Source organism: Lissotriton helveticus, chromosome 1_1 (genome assembly GCF_964261635.1).
Source record: "Lissotriton helveticus chromosome 1_1, aLisHel1.1, whole genome shotgun sequence".
In the NCBI taxonomy this organism is placed as follows: Eukaryota; Metazoa; Chordata; class Amphibia; order Caudata; family Salamandridae; genus Lissotriton; species Lissotriton helveticus.
This window is the reverse complement of record NC_136057.1, coordinates 320,226,317-320,240,782: the sequence shown is the minus strand read 5'-3', so window position 1 is coordinate 320,240,782 and position 14,466 is coordinate 320,226,317.

The following is a 14,466-nucleotide window of genomic DNA, read 5'->3' as shown; positions in this document are numbered from 1 at the left end:
CCCTTTGCAGATAGTGAAGGGTAGGTAATGCAGACTTTTGTCCCCGTTGTAATCCGTCATGCCTATCTTTCTCCCCATTGATTGTTTGTTATCGATTTTTATCGATTATTGCTCTTTGAGATATTCCCTGTCTACAAACAGGGAGGAATAGAAATATTCTGCCACCCCCTTTGCAGATAGTGAAGGATAGGTAATGCAGACTTTTGTCCCCGTTGTAATCCGTCATGCCTGTTTTTCTCCCCACTGATTGATTGATTGTCTGGACATTTATTGTTCAAGGAATAGTTCTTTTGAGGCATTCTCTGTTTGCAAATAACGTGGAATAGAAATGTTCTGTCTAGTCTTTGCAAGTAATGAAGGGTAGGTAATGCGGACCTTTGTCCCTCGTTGTAATCTGTCATGCCTATCTACTCCCCACTGATTGGTAAACCAGTTCCACCCGGACCATTTATTAGAGGTAGGTCATCTGGCTCGGCCAGAAGGGCACCCCTAATACAAAAGGACAAATATAAAAATAAAAAAATGCGGATTAGCCGCTGTATCGTGCTAGCAAATAAGAGAAAAAAATATATATATATATAAAATTCGTTAGGGAAAAGAAAAGGAATCGAGTGAAATCAGTAGGCCGCTGACGAGATCTCTTTTTCAACCTCGCTGAAATAGAAACATAGGGAACAACCCCTCAGGAGATATGAAACTGGTGAAGAAAGCCGAACTCAACGCTACGACTTCGACACAGCTTGGCTCCACCACCCACCCCGCCCAATTAACGACAAACCTTAGGCGAATAATAGAAAATATACAACACTATAGCGAAGTAACAGTGAACACGTTTTATTTTTTTTTAAGAAACAAAAAACATTCAAAGCAACTATTTACATGACAAACGGCTGCAACAACAAACGAAACCCACAATGCATTTCGCCGTCTGCCTGACGCCGTTCCAGTCCTTCCTTCCCCAAAGTAGCAATGTTGGGCTACTTTGGGCTACTTTCTAGTAGTTTTTGGGCGTTTTAAAGTCTACAAAAACCGTCAGGGGCGGCCTGGGGTGGAAGGACCACTACGCGAATAGCCCGAAGGCGGCACCACGTGCCAAGGCCTGTCCCCCGGATGAACCAAGGGACCCGTTCCTGGGGCCGGGGCGAAGAAGCGTCCGGCCGCCATCGGCTGTAGGCCCGGCCCGAAACGTGCCAGGCGTCCCCACTTCTTCAATAATGGCTGCGACAACACTGGGGTGGGATGTCTTGCACATGCCTCCGACCCCCCCCTCGTCCTCATCGCCTGGTCCGACCATAACAAATGTCAAGCGAGACGCCGTGGGGTGCACCGGGAGGGAGAGGCGGCGCGAACGAGCCTCTCCCACCTCCCCAGGTGAAGGCTCCCCAGCTGCACCCCCAACGCTCCTCGCACCCGGCAAAGGGTTCGTCCACTTTTGCGGTGCAGCAACGCTCCACTCACCCAGCAGGGTCTCGTCCACTGTGGCGGTGCTGCGACGCCTCGCCCGACAGGTTGAAGCCCGTCTGCTCATTTGACCCCGCGATTGCCGGTAGCTGCCGAACTCTCAAAATGGCGGTCGACCCTGCAAGAGCGGGCCCAGCATGAAGGAATGGCCTGGTTGCTTGTTGATTAAGAAACGAGTCCCACCATCATAAAAGTTCTCCTCGACCTTGAAGATTCTATAGGAGCCGCGGGGGTCCCCGACTCCCGCAGATACCCCCGATGGGGAATGACTGCCATGATTGCCCGCGGAACGATGAAAATGTAGCCGCGGGACGTCGGCGCTCCCATGCTGACGCCAGCCTCAATTTGAATGACTAAAATCCTGCAGACTACAGTTCGGATCAGTTCCGGTGAAAAACCCAGTATGACCCGGTAGGGAAAAATGTTGCCTCCCTCCCCCTCTTTTGACTGATGGTTCATACTGCCGATCCTTTCTGTTGCCCTTTAACGGAACCTTTTTGACTGCCGAAAGAGGCTCTGGGCCAACCACGAGTTGGTAGAGGTTTTGACTATGCCTGGATCTGACTGGCTGCACCCAAAATGGCGCTGGTACAAATGAAACTTTCAACTCTTTGTTGTACCCTGATTGCTCAGCCTTGATGTCATGAAATATGTATACAGTTTTTAAACACAATGAATTGATATGGGATGGGTACTGATTATGTGTTTGGACAATGAATTACAGTGAGATGGGTGCTGATTGAACCTTCGGACAATGAATTGTTGTTAAGTTTGGCGCATCATGATTATTGAAAGTTCAAATTTCAACACTTATGATACTTGCTCACACTGAAGTTTCGATTTGATTTTTTTGCACTTGTCGCACTTTTAGTATGAAATCAACGACCACCGACATCATTAGGTTTTCCACTAATAAGTATTCCCACATGTACAGTTCTGGCCGGCCCACGGGGTTGTAGGCCCGTATTTATGCACCGACATTTTTTTATTAAAGATTTTTGGAGAAAAACGTACGTAGTTGTCACGTGTAAATTGGTAAGCTTCGAATAAATGACCACTGTCTCCGATATAACTGAATTACAGGTGAAATGGCTCAGCTCGATGAGTTAAGGCTTAAAAAGTATAGTACGCAGAAATATTGCAAATATGAATGGTCCAGGTTTTTGTTGTATGTACTTTGCACATTTTTGTACAGCCTAAAGCAACCGCTAAAAGACCCTGGAATTCAGCCTATACTTTATATGCTACCTGTATCAGGAAAATTGTGCTAAAAATACCCCTAAGTCGCCCCGAAGGAGTGCCACCTGGCCTCCCTACATACGATCCGTAATACCACACTTGGATGACCTATGCTATTCATCGGCTTCCGATAATCATCTCTCCTACACTAAAAGGTCCATCTGGGCTTAAATGCCGAGTTGGCAAGGACTGCGTTCCGTGGAGATAGGCCGAGTATGTAGTAAGTAAAAGCTTTTTCGGGTTTATGCGCGCTGATGTTTTTTTTTTTTAAATGCTGCCCCCGCTCCCTTCTTTTCCCTCTTTCTGCAGGCCACATTGAAACGTCGATTAAAATACGAAAAAGAAAATGGTGATCTAGCGGACGAAGAGACGGGAAAAAGGCTTTCGATTATGGTACCTACACACGATGAGCGAACAATACCCTGAACTTAGCGCTTGAGAGGACAGCCTGAAGTGGAAAATACAAAATGTGATTTCGCTTGGCACCCCGAATAATACAACGAAAAATGACGTGCACTTATGATTAAGCATTCTACACTTAACTAAATAGGGAAAGTTTAAAAGAATATTCTGAGGTGAGGTTTACTCTAGTACCCTCTGTTTGGAGGACTAGGAATGTTGTCAGTGTTTAGAAATTACTACATCCTTTCCACACCCTCACACATTCCCTTCTACCTTAGCTGAGTCATTGGCTCCTTTGGTCACCAACCATTCCAAACTCCTTTTGGTTGGCGACTTAAACCTCTGGTTTGATAATACAGTGTCTGACCCACAAGCTGCTGAGACAAAGGAACTTCTTGTTGATCTCAATTTGATACAATTTATTGATATTGAGACTCATCAGAAAGGTCACAGTCTCGACCAAATTTGGTCGCTGAATTTACCTATCTCTTCAATAGCTATAAAACCTTGCAGCTGGTCAGATCACCACTGTATAAGCTTTTCTTTCCAACTAGATAAGAACACTCAATTTAAGCTACAAACCTGTAGGACCATTAGGAAATGGACTTCCATGGATATGCCCATGTTTTTAAATTTCCTAAATGCCTCTCTTCCCCTGGAGAGCACTAACGTGGAGGAGGCTGATTCTCGGTTTAAAGAATGGCTTTCCTCTGCGACTAATATTTATGCTCCATCTACTCGCCTTTGTAGTGCTAGGAGCAAGGATGCACATAAATGGTTCACTCCTCAGCTAAAAAAACTAAAATTGGAAGTGAGGCAACATGAAAGGGCATGGCGCTCTCAGTATTGCCCCCTAGCCAGGGCTACTTATTGCCTAGCAAGAAAGGCATATCAAAAAGTATTACTAAACGAAAAAACTGCCTATTTTTCATCCAAAATTTTAAACTCTACTAATAAGTCAAAGGAAATCTTCAGGATAGTGAACGACCTCTGTAATGATGAAAGAACTTCTCCTCCGGTTGTTCCTACACAAGCTTTATGCAATTCCCTGAATGATTTCTTTAACGAAAAAATTTTACTGATCAAACAGCACATCTCCACACTCCCAATGTGTGCCCCTGTGGATGACATTTTTTTTAATCCCCTAACTTTACACTCCTTTCCCCTTATGGACCTGAAAGTCTTTTCAGAGCTATTAGCCAGAGTCAAATCGGGCTCTCCTATGGACGTCTGTCCCCCTCAAATCATGAAGGAAATTGGTCGTGCCATTCCTAATAGTATGATGTCCCTGCTAAATAACTCGCTCATCTCAGGGACAGTTCCTAGTAGTTTTAAGCAGGCCTTATTGATACCCCTCACGAAGAAACCTGGTGTGGATCCATCGGACCTCACGAATTACCGGCCTATATCCCTGCTGCCCTTTCTGTCCAAAATGTTGGAGGCCCATGTTACCAACTGCCTCTCAAATTTTGTGGAGGAATCGGGCTATTTGCAACCCAACCAAGCAGGATTTCGGCCTGGCCATTCTACTGAGGCAGTCATATTGGCTGTCCAGAACATCTTGAGGTCCAATGCTGACAATAACCTTCACCAAGCCCTTGTGCTCCTCGACCTGTCTGCTGCATTCGACACGGTTGACTATTCCATTCTGGTCAACCGTGTCGAACAGGCAGGCCTTAGAGACTCTGCTTTGGCATGGTTGAAATCGTTCCTATTCGAACGCACCCAGTCTGTCTGTTTAGGATCTTTTTCAGCTCCTAAACTTAATTCCTTCTGCGGGGTCCCTCAAGGCTCTTCCCTTTCCCCTTTATTATTTAATTTGTATATGCGGCCCCTTCTTTTTGCTCTGAGTAAACACAAAGTCACTGTATATAACTATGCAGACGATCTGCAGCTAGTTTTTACACTCAATTCTCCAAGTGCTGTGGAGGATTTTCAATCAACCATGACTCTGATTCAGAACTGGATGTCTTTAAACCATCTAAAATTAAATCCGGGGAAAACCGAGCTGATTTTGCCCGGTAAGAGTGAAATTGGCTGGAGCCCCAATTTCTGGCCCACGGACATGGGCCTTCCCCCAAAGAAATCACAAACAGTAAAGAGCCTGGGGGTTACTCTTAGCGAGGATCTTTCTTTAAAATCTCAGATCGGTACGGTGGTGTCTTCTGGTTTTTTTCAATTGAGAAAAATCAGGAAAATTGCACACCTCCTCACCCACTCTGCCCTAATCCAGGTGATCATGGCTTTAATCCTTTCCCATATTGATTTTTCCAACAGTCTCTATTTAGGCCTACCTATAGGCCAACTTAGAAGACTGCAGTATCTGCAGAATCAAGCCGCGAGACTGATATGTAACGTTCCCAAATGGGTCTCGATCAGATCTGGCTTGGAGACCTTGCATTGGCTTCCTGTGGCTCAAAGAGCTGAATTTAAAGCTGGCTGTATCATTTTTAAGGCTTTGCAAGGGAAGGGCCCTTCCTTTATCAAACAGCTGATTGGCAGATACGTTCCTTCACGTAGCTTGAGGTCAGCCCACAAAGACCTACTTGAGGTACCTCGCTTCAAGAAGAAACGACAGGGAGGCAGTAGCTTTCATTTTTTAGCAGCAACCCTGTGGAATTCTTTGCCGCCAGCTCTCAGGCAGTGCAAGGAGTTTCTTGCCTTTAGAAAGGCATTTAAAACGCACCTATTCACACAGGCATATTTGAAATAGAGACTTTTGTTGTTCTACCCTTGTTATGTTTTTTATCTCTTTCCAGCGCCAAGAAGCCTTCGGGCGTATGCGCGCTTAACAAATTTTAATTAACATAACATTAACATAACCCTCATGGACCGGCAACTCAGAGCTGCCCTATTGTTCTCCCAAACTGACACCCACTGTTGCCTCAGCCTGGAAACACATTAGCCCGACCAGGTTAGTTCTTGACCGGTTGCCAAAGGCGTAAGTGTGTAAAACCACAAAGACCAGTAAAGGCAGCCGACAATAAAAGGGAAGAAAAGGGTAAAAAGAGCTTAGGATGCTAAGGATGCGCAGCATACAGGAAGAGATCATTATGGCCAATAACGGTTATATGTCTTGTCTTGGATTTTTGTATATAATACATGTACTGTCTCCCTCACCTGAGTATGTGTGTACGTAATGTATGGATCTACGTCATCCCTCTGCCTGTGTTTCCGTATTACTTAACCCCTGTTGTTCTGTGTTGTGCGCGCACTGAATGACCCATTATTGTACACGTCTCTCTCTCTCTCTCTCTCTCTCTCTTTCTCTCTCTATGTCATACTTGTACCAAATGGACCATTTAGAGTGCGGTCTCTCTCTCGCTCTCTCTCTCTCTCTCTCTCTCTCTCTCTCTCTCTCTCTCTCTCTCTCTCTCTCTCTTTCTCACTCTCTCTCACTCTCTCTCACTCTCTCTCTCACTCTCTCTCTCTCTCTCTAAAAAGCCCCCCCTGGTCCCTCCTCCCTTGTATGGTAGCGTTGTGCCCCCCCGGCACCAACGTAATTGGGTCTCCTCGAACAACAAAGGTGTTCGGCAAAATTGACAGGAACTAAAACGATTGTGAATTGCCATATTACTACCTCTCCTTTCTGCAAAACGATAGAACCCGAGTTGGTAATGAAGGAAAGGACAGGTAAGACGACTGATGTCCCCTAATCTGGCCTTTTCATAGGGGGACTATAACGTCAATGGTCTTCTGTTTTCCAGCTCGTTAGAAATATAATTCCCACTGCCCAGATTACCTCACCCCTCTGCACTTAAGTGCGTATGTCCAAAGTGCCCCCCCGATTCTCCCGATTGACCCCAGCTCCCTGTCCAAAGCATCCCCGCTTCCCCCGATTAACCCCAGCTTCATGTCAGCTACCCTCGAAGCGTAATTGATGACCTTGATTAACAGTCATTCCCCAAGAAAGGCATGTCTAACATCTGCCCCCCCCATCTCCTTCTTCCTGACGATAACGCTCCTGTTTGCAAGAGTTAGCCGACCTTGAAGGGAAATGTAAGATTGTCGATACTTGGGTTAAAAAGAAAAAAAAAAGGGCGAGTCTCTACATAAGGACTCGATTTTGAGTTTGATATAATACACTGTATATAAAGGTCCAATTTCTCTCCACATACGTCACGAATGAACGCCAAACAGGTTTATGAATTCAATGGTAATGCCCTCTTACATACTCCATAAGTGATGACTTCTGACTATGACCGATGAACTTATCACCCACCCACATAGGATTGGGGACGGAATTGAGATGTATGAATGTCTTCTCCTGCCAGTTTTTCTAAAACTTGTTTTGTACCCATTCAAAGATACAATCACCGGAGGAGAGGAGCTGGACGTGACGCACAGCCTGGCCACAGATCATGGAGCACGTGAGACCTCAGCCAAAGGTGGAGCCACAGAGCAACGAGACGCGGAACGAGGCACCACTCTCAAACTCGGCAGATGAAGGAATAAAGGGCCGCCTTGAAGCCCTCGATTTGCTGACCCACTCGTGCCTGAAGTCCCCGTCCCTCTTAGCCCGACTGATGGGCCTGCCTGCTCGCCATCCTTTGCTCCTTGTGGTCCCTTGGTGTGCTCAAAGATCTGATCCCACTCCGCCCTCTCTTCCCTTGATTATTCAACAACATCACCCTTTTCGCATAACTGTTGACTATAGAATAAGGTTTTTGCCACGAAAGAAGAAAGACTCGCAGGTGCCCAGCATGAGGCACCCCTAAGAAGATCAGTTAGGAAACAGGACTGTGATCTAACAGCAGAGGACTGATCGCACCCTGCAACGCGTAAGGATGAATACGAGCTGGACCTATAGCTCCACCGCCGGTGCTCAACAGCGCCAACAAAAGAAGACGGACTCTGTTAAAAAGACATTGTGACGAAAACCCCCTTCCTGAACTTTCTACCCACCCCTTGACTAAGTGCTTGTATCGAATTGAATCCCTCCTTCAACAATTTTGTATTTCTTTCAAAAATGTTTCATCGGTCACTCACGTATCTAGTTTTCCAAAAGTTTCTTATAGCACTGATAGGACCCGAAGGTATCAGAGTACTTTTACTGTATGTTGATGTCACCGGAGAGAAAGTCTGAACTTGATTCTATAATGTTTCAGAACATTTTTCCTGATTGACTCCAACTAAGTATTATGCCGATCTCTAGACTTGTATGAATAACCCAACAAATGTAAAATGATATGTACCGCATTCCGCCAATCGTATCGACTGTTTAGAACTGAACTTGCTTATGTAAAAAAGCGGCGACTGTTGAAAATGGCAATATATATGTACATAAGCGGCGTTCATTTGTGTTCACTGTACCCCTTGTTGTAAGCAGAACGGATATCGCTAAACACTTACTGTGTTATCCCGCCAGCATAGACCCATGCACACACGTACACGACAGCCATTTTAGACACCATGGCCTCTCTGCCCATCTGTCCCCGGCACCCCTCCCCGCGCGCACTGCTCATGCATCAGCCACGAGACCCTCTCCCTCTGCGAGACCCTGCTCTAGAAATAGCACTCCTGCTTGACCCACACCCCCCATTTCCTCCCAAGAACACCCTTCCCCTCAGCTGACAACCCCCCCCCCGGCTGCACTTGGCCTCTCGACCCGGTGCCAAGTCCTAAGACCAAGCCTCGTGGATGTACATCCCCCTTTTCCCTGCCCAGCATAACAAAACTGTGATACACCAACCGAAGTGTCCGACCTTATCACCTGACCAACCTTTGACCTGATCATCCCCTCCTGCCCTCGTGTCCTGTAGGAATGTCCGGCTGAGAGATCACAATCTCTCTTGTTACATTCAGGAGGGGAGGATGGCATCTGAGCAACTGGTATGGGAATAGGCCTGAAGCTGGGATTCCAAGCATGCCTTTTTCTACTTCAAAGCGTCTTTATTGTAATAAGGAATGTTTGTGCATCATAAACATGTGTATAAAAGACGAAGCCTCAGAGAACTTGGTAGAGCACCTCCTGAAGACACTATGCGAGTGTCCGAAATGACAGGCTCTCCTCATGAGAAATAAAACTCTATTCTTGTCTTCCTGCTCCCAGCGCCCGTCTCTTTATTTGGTAATTGTTCAAGATGGAAACTAAGAGGCGTCCTGCGCCAGCAGCCTGGGCATCAGGTGCGTTATGGACTGACTTTTCCTCACACCTACAATGATTTGCTTTCACGTCCCTCGGTGGGTTCTCACAGGTGAGCTCGTTTCTCGTGCAGCATTCTGGGATTTGCAGTGTGGTGTGAGAGCACAGCTTCATTCCCTGTGGGTGCAAGGAATTCATTTCAGTGAAAATTCCTTGTGCAATGCCCTCTGGTGGGCTACCAGAATTGATTGGCAAGATCCTTCCCTGTTGCCGATGCAGCGGGGCGATGAACAGTTCGGTGCCCCTGCAGCTCCATTAAAAGTGAATCTGGCGGCAGCATTCCTCTCGGCAGGACAGCCGGAAAATATGTAACCAATTTTTGTCCAAGGAATTGAGGACGCGCACAACGGCAGGCAGGTGTAACAATGCTCTTTATTGACGCGTGAAGCTTGCCATTATTTCCAGTTTAGTTGCGGTGCCTGACGCATTTCGGGCCAACCTCGGCCCTTGTTCACAGGCTGTAGTAGGAATGAAGCGGAACCTCACAATCACTGCATCGCCTACAATGATTTGCTTTCACGTCCCTCGGTGGGTTCTCACAGGTGAGCTCGTTTCTCGTGCAGCATTCTGGGATTTGCAGTGTGGTGTGAAAGTGCAGCTTCATTCCCCGTGGGTGCAAGGAATTCATTTCAGTGAAAATTCCTTGTGCAATGCCCTCTGACGGGCTACCAGAACTGATTGGCAAGCTCCTTCCCTGTTGCCTCTGCAGCGGGGCGATGAATAATTCGGTGCCCTTTCAGCTCCATTCAAAGTGAATCTGGCGGCAGCGTTCCTCTCGGCAGGACAGCCGTAAAATATGTAACCAATTGTTGTCCAAGGAATTGAGGACGCGCACAACAGCAGGTAGGTGGAACAAGGCTCTTTATTGACGCGTGAAGCTTGCCATTATTCCCAGTTTAGTTGCGGTGCCTGGCGCGTTTCGGGCCAACATCGGCCCTTGTTCGCAGGCTGTAGTAGGAATGAAGCGGAGCCTCACAATAACTGAAATGCCTACAATAATTTGCTTTCACGTCCCTCGGTGGGTTCTCACAGGTGAGCTTGTTTTTCGAGCAGCATTCTGGGATTTGCAGTGTGGTGTGAGAGCGCAGCTTCATTCCCCGTGGGTGCAAGGAATTCATTTCAGTGAAAATTCCTTGTGCAATGCCCTCTGGTGGGCTACCAGAATTGATTGGCAAGATCCTTCCCTGTTGCCGCTGCAGCGGGGCGATGAACAGTTCGGTGCCCCTGCAGCTCCATTAAAAGTGAATCTGGCGGCAGCATTCCTCTCGGCAGGACAGCCGGAAAATATGTAACCAATTTTTGTCCAAGGAATTGAGGACGCGCACAACAGCAGGCAGGTGTAACAATGCTCTTTATTGACGCGTGAAGCTTGTCATTATTTCCAGTTTAGTTGCGGTGCATGACGCATTTAGGGCCAACCTCAGCCCTTGTTCACAGGTTGTAGTAGGAATGAAGCGGAACGTCACAATCACTGCATCGCCTACAATGATTTGCTTTCACGTCCCTCGGTGGATTCTCACAGGTGAGCTCGTTTCACGTGCAGCATTCTGGGATTTGCAGTGTGGTGTGAAAGCGTAGCTTCATTCCCCGTGGGTGCAAGGAATACATTTCAGTGAAAATTCCTTGTACAATGCCCTCTGGTGGGCTACCAGAATTTATTGGCAAGCTCCTTCCCTGTTGCCGCTACAGCGGGGCGATGAACAGTTTAGTGCCCCTGCAGCTCCATTCAAAGTTAATCTGGTGGCAGCGTTCCTCTCGGCAGGACAGCCAAAAAATATGTAACCAATTGTTGTCCAAGGAATTGAGGACGCGCACAACAGCAGGTAGGTGGAACAAGGCTCTTTATTAACGCGTGAAGCTTGCCATTATTCCGAGTTTAGTTGCGGTGCCTGACGCGTTTTGGGCCAACCTCGGCCCTTGTTCACAGGCTGTAGAAGGAATGAAGCGGAGCCTCACAACCACTGCAACGACTACAATGATTTGCTTTCACGTACCTCGGTGGGTTCTCACAGGTGAGCTCGTTTCTCGTGCAGCATTCTGGGATTTGCAGTGTGGTGTGAAAGCGCAGCTTCATTCCCTGTGGGTGTCAGGAATTCATTTCAGTGAAAATTCCTTGTGCAATGCCCTCTGGTGGGCTACCAGAATTGATTGGCACGCTCCTTCCCTGTTGCCGCTGCAGCGGGGCGATGAACAGTTCGGTGCCCCTGCAGCTCCATTCAAAGGGAATCTAGCGGCAGCGTTCCTCTTGGCAGGACAGCCAAAAAAATTGTAACCATTTGGTGCCCAAGGAATTGAGGATGCGCACAACAGCAGGTAGGTGGAACAAGGCTCTTTATTGACGCATGAAGCTTGCCATTATTCCCAGTTTAGTTGCGGTGCCTGAAGCGTTTCGGGCCAACCACGGCCCTTGTTCACAGGCTGTAGTAGGAAGGAAGCGGAGCCTCACAACCACTGCAACGACTACAATGATTTGCTTTTACGCCCCTCGGTGGGTTCTCACACGTGAGCTTGTTTCGCGTGCAGCATTCTGGGATTTGCAGTGTGGTGAGAAAGCGCACCTTCATTCCCCGTGGGTGCAAGGAATTCATTTCAGTGAAAGTTCCTCGTGCAATGCCCTCTGGTGGGCTACCAGAATTGATTGGCAAGCTCCTTCCCTGTTGCGGCTGCAGCGGAGCGATGAACAGTTCGGTGCCCCTGCAGCTCCATTCAAAGTGAATCTGGCGGCAGCGTTCCTCTCGGCAGGACAGCTGAAAAATATGTAACCAATTGTTGTCCACGGAATTGAGGACACGCACAACAGCAGGTAGGTGGAACAAGGCTCTTTATTGACGCGTGAAGCTTGCCATTATTCCCGTTTTAGTTGCGGTGCGTGACGCGTTTCGGGCCAACCTCGGCCCATGTTCAGAGGCTGTAGTAGGAATGAAGCGGAGCCTCACAATCACTGCAACGCCTACAATGATTTGCTTTCACGTCCCTCGCTGGGTTCTCACAGGTGAGCTTGTTTCTCGTGCAGCATTCTGGGATTTGCAGTGTGGTGTGAAAGCGCAGCTTCATTCCCCGTGGGTGCAAGGAATTCATTTCAGTGAAAATCCCTTGTGCAATGCCCTCTGGTGGGCTACCAGAATTGATTGGCAAGCTCCTTCCCTGTTGCCGCTGCAGCGGGGCGATGAACAGTTCGATGCCCCTGCATCTAAACTCAAAGTGAATCTGGCGGCAGCGTTCCTCTCGGCAGGACAGCCAAAAAATATGTAACCAATTGTTGTCCAAGGAATTGAGGACGCGCACAACAGCAGGTAGGTGGAACAAGGCTCTTTATTGACGCATGAAGCTTGCCATTATTCCCAGTTTAGTTGCGGTGCCTGACGCGTTTCGGGCCAACCTCGGCCCTTGTTCACAGGCTGTAGTAGGAATGAAGCGGAGCCTCAGAATCACTGCAACGCCAACAATGATTTGCTTTCACGTCCCTCGATGGGTTCCCACAGGTGAGCTTGTTTCTCGTGTAGCATCCTGGGATTTGCAGTGTGGTGTGAAAGCGCACCTCCATTCCCCGTGGGTGCAAGGAATTCATTTCAGTGAAAATTCCTTGTGCAATGCCCTCTGGTGGGCTACCAGAACTGATTGGCAAGCTCCTTTCCTGGTACCTCTGCAGCGGGGCGATGAACAATTCGGTGCCCTTTCAGCACCATTCAAAGTGAATCTGGCGGCAGCGTTCCTCTCGGCAGGACAGCCGTAAAATATGTAACCAATTGTTGTCCAAGGAATTGAGGACGCGCACAACAGCAGGTAGGTGGAACAAGGCTCTTTATTGACGCGTGAAGCTTGCCATTATTCCCAGTTTAGTTGCGGTGCCTGACGCGTTTCGGGCCAACCTCGGCCCTTGTTCACAGGCTGTAGTAGGAATGAAGCGGAGCCTCACAATCACTGCAACGCCTACAATGATTTGCTTTCACGTCCCTCAGTTGGTTCTCACAGGTGAGCTTGTTTCTCGTGTAGCATTCTGGGATTTGCAGTGTGGTGTGAAAGCGCAGCTTCATTTCCAGTGGGTGCAAGGAATTCATTTCAGTGAAAATTACTTGTGCATTGCCCTCTGGTGGGCTACCAGAATTGATTGGCAAGATCCTTCCCTATTGCCTCTGCAGCGGGCGATGAACAGTTCGGTGCCCCTGCAGCTCCATTCAAAGTGAATCTGGCGGCAGCGTTCCTCTCGGCAGGACAGCTGAAAAATATGTGACCAATTGTTGTCCAAGGAATTGAGGACGTGCAGGTAGGTGGAACAAGGCTCTTTATTGACGCGTGAAGCTTGCCATTATTCCCAGTTTAGTTGCGGTGCATATTCCTAAATGTATCTACTGAACGAACCCAGTCGTCAACTTTAGTGGGGGAGGGAAGAATCCAATTTATACAAATCTCTCGTCTAGCAAAGAGCATAAATGTAATCAAAAGGTATTTCTGTTTCTTTGTGAAAGTAAAGTTGTATTCATCAATATCCAAAATGCCAAAAATAATATTAAAAGCTCTTACCTTAATAGTCGTGTTTAAGCTTTTATTGATAATCTTAACAATTTCACTCCAAAATGTATCAAGGAGATGACATGAGTAAAACATATGGATACCATCTGCTTCCCTCCCACCACATTTTGGGCTTTTCTTGATCAGCTGGGTGTTCATTTTTGACAACTTTTCGGGGGTACAGTAGGATCAGTGCAAAGTAAACAAATGATTTTTCCTAAGAGGTGTAGAAATTATAATGTGCCATAAAAAAGTGCAGGATACTTGCCAAGCTTGTTGCAAGTCTTGAGCCGGAAATTCTTCTTCAATTTAAGATTTGGAGTGTCATTGTCAGCTTCCTTATTCTCCACCAAGTGCCAGTACCACTTCGATATCTCTTTCTTCCCAGGAATTTTGTGGAATTCGCCCTCTAGATGCCCAACATAGTCTGGCCAAGTCACTTGATCTTAAGTCCAGCTAGTAAAACTTGAACCTAAATATTTTGTCCTTCGTCCTTTGCACTAGCTCATCCCAATATTTTAGGTTACCATTTTCCAGCAGATCTCCCCACTTGGTGATTTCAGCCCTTTCCAGTGGAAGTGCTAATGAGTCCTTCAGACATTCGGGAGTTCCTGGAGAATTCCATATCGGTGCTTGGGGACTGTAGTACGGGTACTACCACCATTTCCTTATGTCTGACCATAATTTAAAGGCAGATCTTGGCTGCTTTT